Raw genomic sequence first — 10422 nt, forward strand, 5'->3', positions numbered from 1 at the left:
GCTGATGTGCCTACAAGGCAGCAGGTGATGGCTTAAGTACTGGGTCCCTGCCACCCACGGGGAGACCCAGTTGGAGTTCCTGGCTCCTGGCTTCAACCTGGCCCAGCCCTACTTGTTGTAGGCATCTGGAGAGTGAACTGGTGTAAGGGAGAGCTTTGTCTCTTCCTCTGCCTTTCAAATAAAATGAAAATAAATAAGAAGGAATAGAGCATCTAGAATCATCTAGGAACCGAAAGGGACTTTGGAAGACAAGCCACTCCTTCCTCCCGCCACCCCCACCGCCAGCAAGTGCAAGTTCTCATCAGTGAATCCTCTTCAGATGGCGTTGGTCAAACATCACAGGTTGAGAAGTGTGATTCTGGGGCCTGGCTCCGTGGCTCACTTGGTTAATCCTCCGCCTGCGGCAGCGTCGACATCCCATATGGGCACCAGGTTCTGGTCCCGGTTGCTCCTCTTCTAGTCCAGCTCTCTGCTGTGGCCCGGGAAGGCAGTGGAGGATGGCCCAAGTGCTTGGGCCCCTGCACCCGCATGGAGACCAGGAGAAGCACCTGGCTGCTGGCTTCGGATCGGCATAGCTCTGGCCGTAGCAGCCATCTGAGATGTGAACCAACGGAAGGAAGACTGTTTTCTCTGTAACTGAAAAAAAAAAGTGTGCTTCTTCCAGGAGCTCCTGTTGCAGTGTGGGACAGCTTAATGATTAGAATCGCATTCCTCACGCTGAGTCAAAAAACATCTTCCTGTGACTCATCCCCCAGGGTCCCGGCTGTGTCCCCTGCCTGATCATCCAGCTCCTCTCCCAGTAAGCACCCCCTGAAGACAGAAACCACATCCCCATGAGGCTTCTTGGCTCCAAAACACACAGTGTCCTCAACCATCCTTCAGAGATTTTTTTTCTGGGTCCCTCAGTAATTTGTCCCTTGACCTCTGGGTGATTTTGCCCTATCTGATTGGGACAAAATATGAGAAGGTGAGTTCCTCGTTCAGGACCCCATACCTGGGGGCTGGCCTTGTGGCATAGCCACCGTGTGTGAAGCGTGCTTCCCATTTCACAGTGCTGGTTTGAGTCCCGGCTGCTCTGTTTCTGATTCAGTTCCCGGGGAGCAAATTCAGCTACCGCACCTGGGAAGGCAGCAGAGGATGGCCCAAGTGCTTGGACCCCAGCCACCCGTATGGGAGACCAGGATAGAGCCCCTGGTTCCTGGCTTCAGCCTGGTCCAGCTTTGGCTATTGCAGCCACTTGGGGGAATGAACCAGCAGATGAAAGATTTTTTCCTCATCTGTCTCTCTCTGTCCCTCTGCCTTTCAAATAAATAAAATAAGTCTCTTTTAAAAACACTCAACTTGAAAAGAAAGGCCTCACACTTAAACAACTACAGTCCAGGTGGGCTTCCCTGTGGGCCCCCAGCCACCTTCACCACATGCCTAATGGGTTTCATTTCGACGCTTCAGTCCTTTGTTTCAGCTGATAAAGGGAAACTTGTGCGGTCCTGATTTGGGCGTCTGGTGATGTGATGACAATGCAGATAAGACAGCCTCGAGTCTCTCCAAGTCCTGATATCGACAGGACAAAGCCAAAAGCAGAACCCTGCCTCGTGCCGGAAGAGACCCACTATTCTCCAAGGTCAGGAAGACTGCATGGAAGAGGGGGGACCCGAGTGGGGTACAGTCAGGGGAAGAGGGGACGTGGGGGTGTCAGAGATGACAACCACGGTGTGGAAGGAATCCTGCTGTGCCTGGGACGGCGTGGGCACGTGGAGTGTGCCGGGTGTGGCTGTGGTAGGGCTGGTGGTGACGATGGTGGGAGGGAGGGGAGACACCAGGAGACTGAGGTGTGCAGAGGTCAAAGTCACGGTTGTTATTTTGGTGCCTTCTTCTTTTGTGTTCTTCGCACAGCTGTCCCCTTCCCAGGCTGTGCTGCGAGCTGGAAGAAGGGCCCAGGGCAGACCAGGACTTTGCCACCCTCTCCGCCGCCACCGTCACAAGCACTGGCATGTGGTTTTGAGGCGATGGGGCAGCGGGAGCCCAGGCTGTGAGCCTTTGGCCTTCAGATGCGATGGCAAGGTTTCTACCTGTGTGCAACGATCAGCCAGGAGGGAACCCTTCCAGGTGAGGCAGCTCAAATTTCTTTTCAACTTGCCTCTACTGTGGCTCTGTGAGATCCCACTTCCGAGCCCCTGGGTAGCTCGCTGAGGCTGGCTTGTTTCCTAGGCTTTTCTTGAAAATGACCCGTAAGTGACGGATGGGCATTGGGTACAGTGGTTACGTCACCACCTGGAACATGTACATCCCTTTCCTGAGCACCTGGTTCAAATCCCATTTCCACTTCTGATCCAGCTGCCTGCTAACGTGCACCCTGGGAGGCAACAGGTGATGGCTCAAGTGCCTGGATCCCTGCCACCCGCCTGGATGGAGTCTCAGCTCCCGGCTTCAGACTGGCCCAATCTTTGGCTGCTGTAGGCATTTGGGGAATGCACAAGCAGGTGGGAGATCTCTCTCCATCTGTCTCACTGTCTCTATCTCTCTGTCTTTCAGATAAAATCAAAGTAAATAAATAAATGAAATTTTAAAGAAGAAAGAAAATGACCGCCGGGGGCAGCCACCACGCCAGAGCTCATGTCTGGTCCAGGTGGGAGCGGCTGCTTAGTATTAGCCCGAGTGGATTTTCCCCGTAATTATGATTTCGCGGTTCATGGAATTTATCAGGTTTCTCTCTGTTCCAGATATTGGATACAATCACTCATCTTGGAGTTGGGTTTCCACATTCCACAGAGAAAGGAACTTATTCCACAGTCTTGGGTGCTGTTGCAGGAAATAGGCTGGCGCTTTGCCCAATTTCCTTCATGGCCCTGGGCCGCTCTCTCTCCCTGTCTTTCCCAGGCTCCCGCCCAGCAGTTCTCAGAGCAGAGCCCCACAATCCCCTCCCTCGCCAGCCACAGAGTGGGGGCCCAGGGAGAATCACAGTGACACTGCACAGCATTCACCCACGCACGCGGTCCCGCACGTCTAAAATTTAATTTCTGCTTAACCTTCATATCCCACTTTATCGTCATGCTTCGTCATATGTGACCCACAAAACCCTTTGTGCACCTACATCCCTGGCTGTGGTTTCTGGGGGACTGATGCAAGACAGTCCCATGTTCTTGCTCATGATGGCAGCGGGCCTCAGGGTCTACAGTCGGCTCGGTGGGCACCGATGTGAGGGTCTCTCTCAAGACCACACAACCTCCTCTCAGGGACCCCATTTTGCACAGGAGAGGCATTTTCCCCGCCATGGGCTGTTTATCACGTATTTGCAGGTTGGGTACGGAGTGAGCAGCAGGCGGAGGGGAGACTCTGATGGGGCACTTTGCTGCACAGCGAGGCAGAGCAGATGCAGGTATGCACACACACACTCACACACACACACACACACACCATGAACTGTGCCGCGTTCTTCAAGCACACGGCTGCCTTTCATCCTCAGAACAGTCTTGAAGTGTTGGATGCTTCGTTACCATATCACAGGCGTGGAACCGGCTTCAGACAGCGGTGGGAAGTCATGCAACTGCTAACAGCTCACCAGGCACGAGGGACCCAACAGCACGATGCAAGCCAACACAGGAAACGGGGTGGTAAAGGTTGTCACTGACGGGAGCCAGCACCCACGCACGGCTCCCTCTCTCATTAGGTGACAGGTAGGGGTCCTGCGGGGAGGAAATGGGCTGCAGGTGCTGGGGCAGCTCCTCTCAAGGTTACCGCAAGGTTACAGAAGCATGAGTGTGTTTGGAAGCCCCGGGCTGGACGCAGGCTGTATGGCCAGGGTTGGAGAGTGCGTTGGTGCTTGGACCGTGGATTTACATACTGGGTACTGACTGAGCATCAGCTGGAGATGAGGCTGTGTCCTGGAGGACTTGGCCTAACAGAGAAGGGAGAGCAGATGCTGGTGCGCAGACTCTCACACTCACACTCACACACTCTCACACACACACACACATCATGTACACACACTCTCATGCATCACACACATCACATACCCACACTCTCACACAGTCTCACACTCACATACACACACACTCATAATACTCTCACACACACCACTCATACACTCTCACATACATACACATTCACACTTGCACACTCATACATATTCACACACACATACACTCACACACTCACATAAACACACTCTCACATACACTCTCACACACACTGTCACATACACACACTCACACATATCACATACACTCATACACATACTCTCACACATTCTCACACTCACATACACACACTCTCATACATACTCTCACACACCACTCATACACACTCGCACACACTCTTACATACATACACACACGTACACTTGCACACACTCATACATATTCACACACACATACACTCACACATTCACACAAACACACACACTCACACTCACATACACACACTCATACACATACTCACACTCACATACACATTCACATAACACACTCTCACATACATTCTTACACTCACATACACACACCCCCCACTCATATGCACACTCTCACACACATACACACACTCACACTTGCACACACTCATACATACACACATGCACACACATACACTCACACATACTCACACACACACAACTTGTGAACAGTTTTGAGCACTACGTGAAACAGTGTGGGTGGAACCCAGCGGTGCAGAAGGCACACATGACAGAAGGATACACGCAGCTTTCTGTCACACGTGATGCTACGTGTGAATGTGCCGGGTAAACTGTGAGGCAGAGTGGGTGAAGGGCAGAACACGGGATTTGTGCCAAACATCCTGGATTGTAGGCCTCGCCTGTCTGTTTCCCAGGGAGTCTGCTCTTAGAATAGGCCTGGCCAAGGTGTTCCATGACACACGGAACACAGGCAACCCCGTAGCCCCAGTGAGTGGTCCTCACACATCCTGCCTCAGGGTCACACAGAGGGCTCAGGGCCCCATCCCGGGGGGGCTCTGTGTCAGGAGCTCTGGGCTGGGGGCTTGAAAAGCGTTGGCCTAGAGCTGCACTTTGAGAACCGCTGTCCTGGGCTGTGTGGGATTGGTGTGTGCAAATGGACAGCAGTTGGTCCCCTTGCCCGGACTGGAGGTGCCAGCCTACTGGGCAGGGCTCCCAGCCTTCCATCAGGAGACACCACAGCTGAGGCCTCTCCAGGGCACGTGACAGCACCTCGCAGCTCGGGACCATGACCCCCATGGTTCTCCGCAGAATGCCGGGCTTCCCGGGGCCCGCCCTGGCACAGCTGAGAGTTATGTCGCCCCTCCCCAGGCTCCCACTGGCTCCCCCCTGCACTTGCACTGTGCCATGCCACCCTGTCACCTTTTTATTTATTTATTTTAAGATTTATTTGTTGGAAAGGCAGAGTGACAAAGAGAGAAGAAGACACACACGCACACACACACACACAGATCTTCCAACGCTGGTTCACTCCCCAAATGGCTGCAACAGCCAGGTCTGAACCAGGCCAAAGCCAGCAGGCAGGAACTCCACCCCCCCACCCCCCCATCTTCCCCGTGGGTGGTAGGGGCACGCGTACTTGGGCTGTATTCTGCTGTCTTTCTAGGGGTGTTGTCAGGAAGACGCATTGGAAGGAGAGTAGCTGGGGCTCAAGTCCATGCTCTGATATGGGATAAAGTCAGGGAGGGAAGGAGAGAAACTACGAAAGAACTCCCATCAGCTAGCTCATTCCCCAAATACCCACAATGGTTAGAACAGGGTCACACCAAAGCCAGGGCCGTAACTCAGCCCAGGCCTCAGACGGCAGGGACCCATCTGCTACCTCCTAAGGTGAGCATTAGCAGGAAGCTGGAGACAGGAGCTGGGGGTGGGACTCTAATCCCGGTGTGCAGAGTTGGGGTGCTGGTGTCTTCATGGCCAGGCTGCACGCACACCCTCAATCATGCCTTTGTAAAGAGTGGTGGGAAAGAAAGGAAAAATTTATTTATTTATTTATTTGGAAGGCAGAGTTACAGAGAGAGAGAGAGAGAGAGATGTCTTTCATTCATTGGTTCACTATCCAAATGGCCACAATGGCTGGAGCTCCAACTGTTGCAGCAATCTGGGGAGTGAACCAGTAGATGGAAGATTCTCTCTCTCTCTTTGTAATTCTGCCTTTCAAATAAATAAATACATCTTTAAAAGAAAAAAAAAAAGAACAGGAGGTGAGGGGGCAGATGCTAACAGGCCCGGGAGCTCGTCTGTGTGCAGGGATCACAGAAGGGTGGCAGAGCCTTCAGGGGTTTTTAAGGAGATGTCTTCATTTCCACTTCCAAAATGCATTTATTAATTGCCTACTGCATGCCAGGCTTGAGCAGTGAACAAGGCGGAGTAGTCTGATAAAATCTCCAGTAGGGATGGGTGGCAGGGCCACAGACAAAGGTGCCTTAATCATCCGTGACATTCCAGGCCCAAAGTGGGTGTAGGGAGGCTGAATAAGAAACAAAACCCAGCGTGGCTCCTGCTGGCGGCCAGCAAGTGTAGCTGCTGCCTTCCTGGCCTTGGGAGCCCTCTCACGTCCTCTGTCTCCTGGGGGGTCTCATCAGCCAGGAGTTCTCAGCCCATTTTAGCTATGGGAGCTGTCAGGGCGTGCAGGCCCCCCGGAGTGCGGGCGCTGGCTGCCCCCACCCCCCGACCCGGGCTCTGCCCTGCTGGAGCCAGAGAGACAGTGCCCACTGTGGCCGGAGTGCCCACTTGCTCTAGAGGAGGCCCTCAAGCGGCGAGTGGCATGAAGCTCATGGTCCCGTTTTCAGCACTGAGTCTCCTGGCCAGGCTGCTGTGGGGCCCTGTGGTCAGTGACCCGAGGTCAGAGGCCAGGCCTGGCGTGGCTCAGAGTGGGGCCGGTGGGCCTCGGTGGCGCTGTCGGCAGAGGCAGGATCCCCAGGCCGAGGCACCATCAAAGGCAGCCGCACCGACCCCAGCAGTGAAAGTGAACCGGGCCCAAGGCGGAGGTGACAGGCCAACGAAACCCCTACCACATTCACCTCCGAAATTGGGGCCAGGGGAAGGCTGGCCCAGCTGCCCTGTCAGCACCTTCCTCCCGGCGCTCATCAGAGAGGTTTCCGAATGACTGGGCCCTGCTGCCCCAGGAAGGAAGCTCCGGGCTGCACCGCGGGGCCGTGGGGTGTGGGCCAGGCCTGTGCAGGCGAGTAAGTGATGACACAGCACTGGGGCCAGCTCTGCAGAGGGCAGAGGCGGAGGAGCCACCTGGCCTTACCTGACAAAGAGCCGTCAACGGCTGCGCCAGCAGCAGGGCCCCGCTCCGCAGCGCGGCCTTCTGAGGTTCTTTGTAGTCGGGCCTAGAGCTATGATTTTCATTGCTCCCGGCACACAGCCACCAACCACGGTGACTCGTGTACTCTCTCTTTCCCTCTACTCCACTCCTTTCTTAGATGTTTCTGGAATCCAGACAGCCCTCCTCCCATGACTTGGCATGACCCAAACCAGAAGAGGATGGGTGGGGAGGATGGGGGCTGGGAAGTCTGGGGCGGCCGTGTTCGGCCCTCCCTGGTGGTCCTTCGAGGCCTGCACCTGCACGGCTTGTGCTGAGGCAGCAAGATCTCAGGCGAAAGAATACAAGCTTGGGGCCGGCGCTGTGGCACAGTGGGTAAAGCCGCCCCTGTACCCACGTGAGAGGCCCAGAAGAAGCTCCTGGCTTCGGCCTGGCACAGCCATGGCCATTTGGGGAGTGAGCCAGCAGATGGAAGATCTCTCTCTCTCTCTCTCTCTCTGTCCCACGAGGTTTGGCTCTCACCTTGATTCTCAGTGGCTGTGTGACATTTGACGAGTTTGTATCATCCTCATGTATACATGAAACCAAGGTTCACGTGAGGATCAATACGTGATCATTACCCAGTGTCTACTTGCTGATGAATTGTGTCGCCAGGAAGATTTTTTTTTTAAAGTAACACATGCCTGGCAGCCAAATCTGTTGTCTTGGAGTTTAAAATCCTGGGCTGGCAATGTGGTGAAGCAGGTGGAGCCACAGCTTGTGGCGTGGGCATCCCGTATTAGAGGGCTGGTTTGAATCCCGGCTGCTCCACTTCCGATCCAGCTTCCTGGTGATGCGCCTGGAAAAGCAAGTGGATGATGGCCCGAATTCTTGTGCCCCTGCCACCCATGTGGGAGACCTTGATGGAGCTCCTGCCTCCCCGCTTCAGCCAGGCCCAACCCTGGCTAGTAAGGGCATTTGGGGAGTGAATCAGTAGGTGAGAGATACCTCTCTCTCTGCCTCGCCTTCTTTCTCACTGTCTTTCAAATAAATAAATGCATAAATCTTAAAGAAAATTGTACTTGTGATTAAACGAGGTGCCCTGGGGACTACATGACCATGAACAATGGCTGGGGTTCTGCTTTGGACAGGAAGTATTGTGAGACCCTCCAGGGTCCCTGGCCAGGTGCTGGGGGCGTGCAGCCCAGATACAGCAGCGAGGAGAGAGGCTCAGCTTGCCCACGCAGGCAGTGGCCCTTGGCTTAATGACAGCTCAGAGATGCCCCAGTGTTTTCCGCCCTTCCCAGGCGTGGGGTGGAGGGGAGGAGAAAGCCACAGTGCACTGAGCCCAGTCCCAGATAATGGACATTGGCCAGACTCATGGCCGTGGAACTCTGTCCTGGAGAGAGGCCCGGGGCTGAGCCCTAGTCAGCTGCAGAGGGGGCTCCTTGGGCTGGCCAAGTGGGGAGGAGAGTGGCTGGGGAGGTGCCTGGGACAGAAGGGGCCTGAATCAGCCTCGCTAGCTTCTCACGCCTGCGGCCGCTGCTCTAACACAAACAGAGTGGAGCACATCAGAAATGAAGGGCAGCCCACGAGGCTGAGGCCAGTGCACAGGGACGTGGCAGGTGTGGGTGCACCCAGGACACAAGGGTGCTTTGCTGCTGGTGGCTTTGCCAGTGGCTGCTGAGCTGCAGGAATCCACAGTCAGACTGCCCTTGGGAGGCCCGGCTCTCTCCAGGCAAACAAAACCCGTGTGGAGCTCCCTTCCAAAGGGCCCATGCACCCTTCCCTCCCCAGGCTGGGCGTCTCCCATGGAATGTTCTTGCTGTCCTGCTGGAAGCAGGGAGGAGGGGAGAGGGTGTTCCCAGCACCCCGCCCAAGTCCAGACCAGACCTGGAGCCACATCCTCACAGGCAGGGGGAGCTTCCGGGCCTCTCCAAGCCCCACGTTTGTGCTTGAGGGAAGGCGATTTGAGTGTGGGCAGGAAAAGAGCTGTGTTGCTTCGAGGAGCTTTAGTTACAGCTTTAGTTACACTTTGTCTTCTTTAAGAATTTTGAAATGGTCTCTTCTAGCTGACCTTAAAGAAAATACAAGCACACAGTATTTTTGTCAATGATTCGAATATTACAGCAGAAGTCCTTTGACCAGATCCGTTCTTCCCAGGGAGAACTCCAGTGGCCAGGCCTGTCTGGCCACCACAGAAAATGTAAGACATTTTCAGTTGTTGTTTGGAGAGGCAGACAGACAGAACTCCCATCTGCCAGCACACTCTCCCACCTGGCTGCAATGGCCAGGGGCTGGGGCTGGGGCCAGGAGCACACGCCAGGTCTCCCACGTGGACAGCAGGGACCCAACTACTCAAGCCATTGCCACTGTCTCCCAGCGTCGGTCGGTGTTAATAGGAAGCTGGAGTCGGGGACCAGAAACAGAAATGGAACAAAGCTGCTCCCCTGAGCATTTCACTGCTAGGCTGGGGGCTCACTCTTGCTGCGTTTTCATGTGAAGAATGTTCATATTTCAGTAAGTTAAATTTTTACCTTATTCTAAAAGTAACATTATATATAATCAGAAAACAGCAGGAACAATCAGTCATAATGTTGTAATGAAAAGTAACATAACTTTGGCCGGCGCCGCAATCCTGTACAGGCTAATTAGTACAGGCTAATCCTCTGCCTGCAGCGCTGGCACACCGGGTTCTAGTCCCGGTCGGGGTGCCGGATTCTGTCCCGGTTGCCCCTCTTCCAGGCCAGCTCTCTGCTGTGGCCAGGGAGTGCAGTGGAGGATGGCCCAAGTCCTTGGGCCCTGCACTTGCATGGGAGACCAGGAGGAAGCACCTGGCTCCTGGCTTTGGATCGGCGCATCGTGCCAGCTGTAGCAGCCATTTGAGGGGTGAACCAACAGAAGGAAGACCTTTCTCTCTGTCTCTCTCTCTCACTGTCTAACTCTGCCTGTTAGAAAAATACCTTTTGAAGTTTTCAGCCTGAATGTCAATGCTTGAAATTATTCTTTTTCTCCCTCTTACTGCTTCCAAAATGTTAAAATATAATCATTGGAGTTCACATGTATTCATCCAATTTCATCAACAATTATTATGAAGAAGCTTTTTTTAAAAAAAAAAAACATTACAGTTACAGAGAGGCAGAGGCAGAGAGAGGGAGAGAGAGAGGTCTTCACTCTGCTGGTTCACTCCCCAGATGGCCACAACAGC

Source organism: Oryctolagus cuniculus, chromosome 1 (genome assembly GCF_051225735.1).
Source record: "Oryctolagus cuniculus isolate XC-2025 breed Fujian yellow rabbit chromosome 1, ASM5122573v1, whole genome shotgun sequence".
NCBI lineage: Eukaryota > Metazoa > Chordata > Mammalia > Lagomorpha > Leporidae > Oryctolagus > Oryctolagus cuniculus.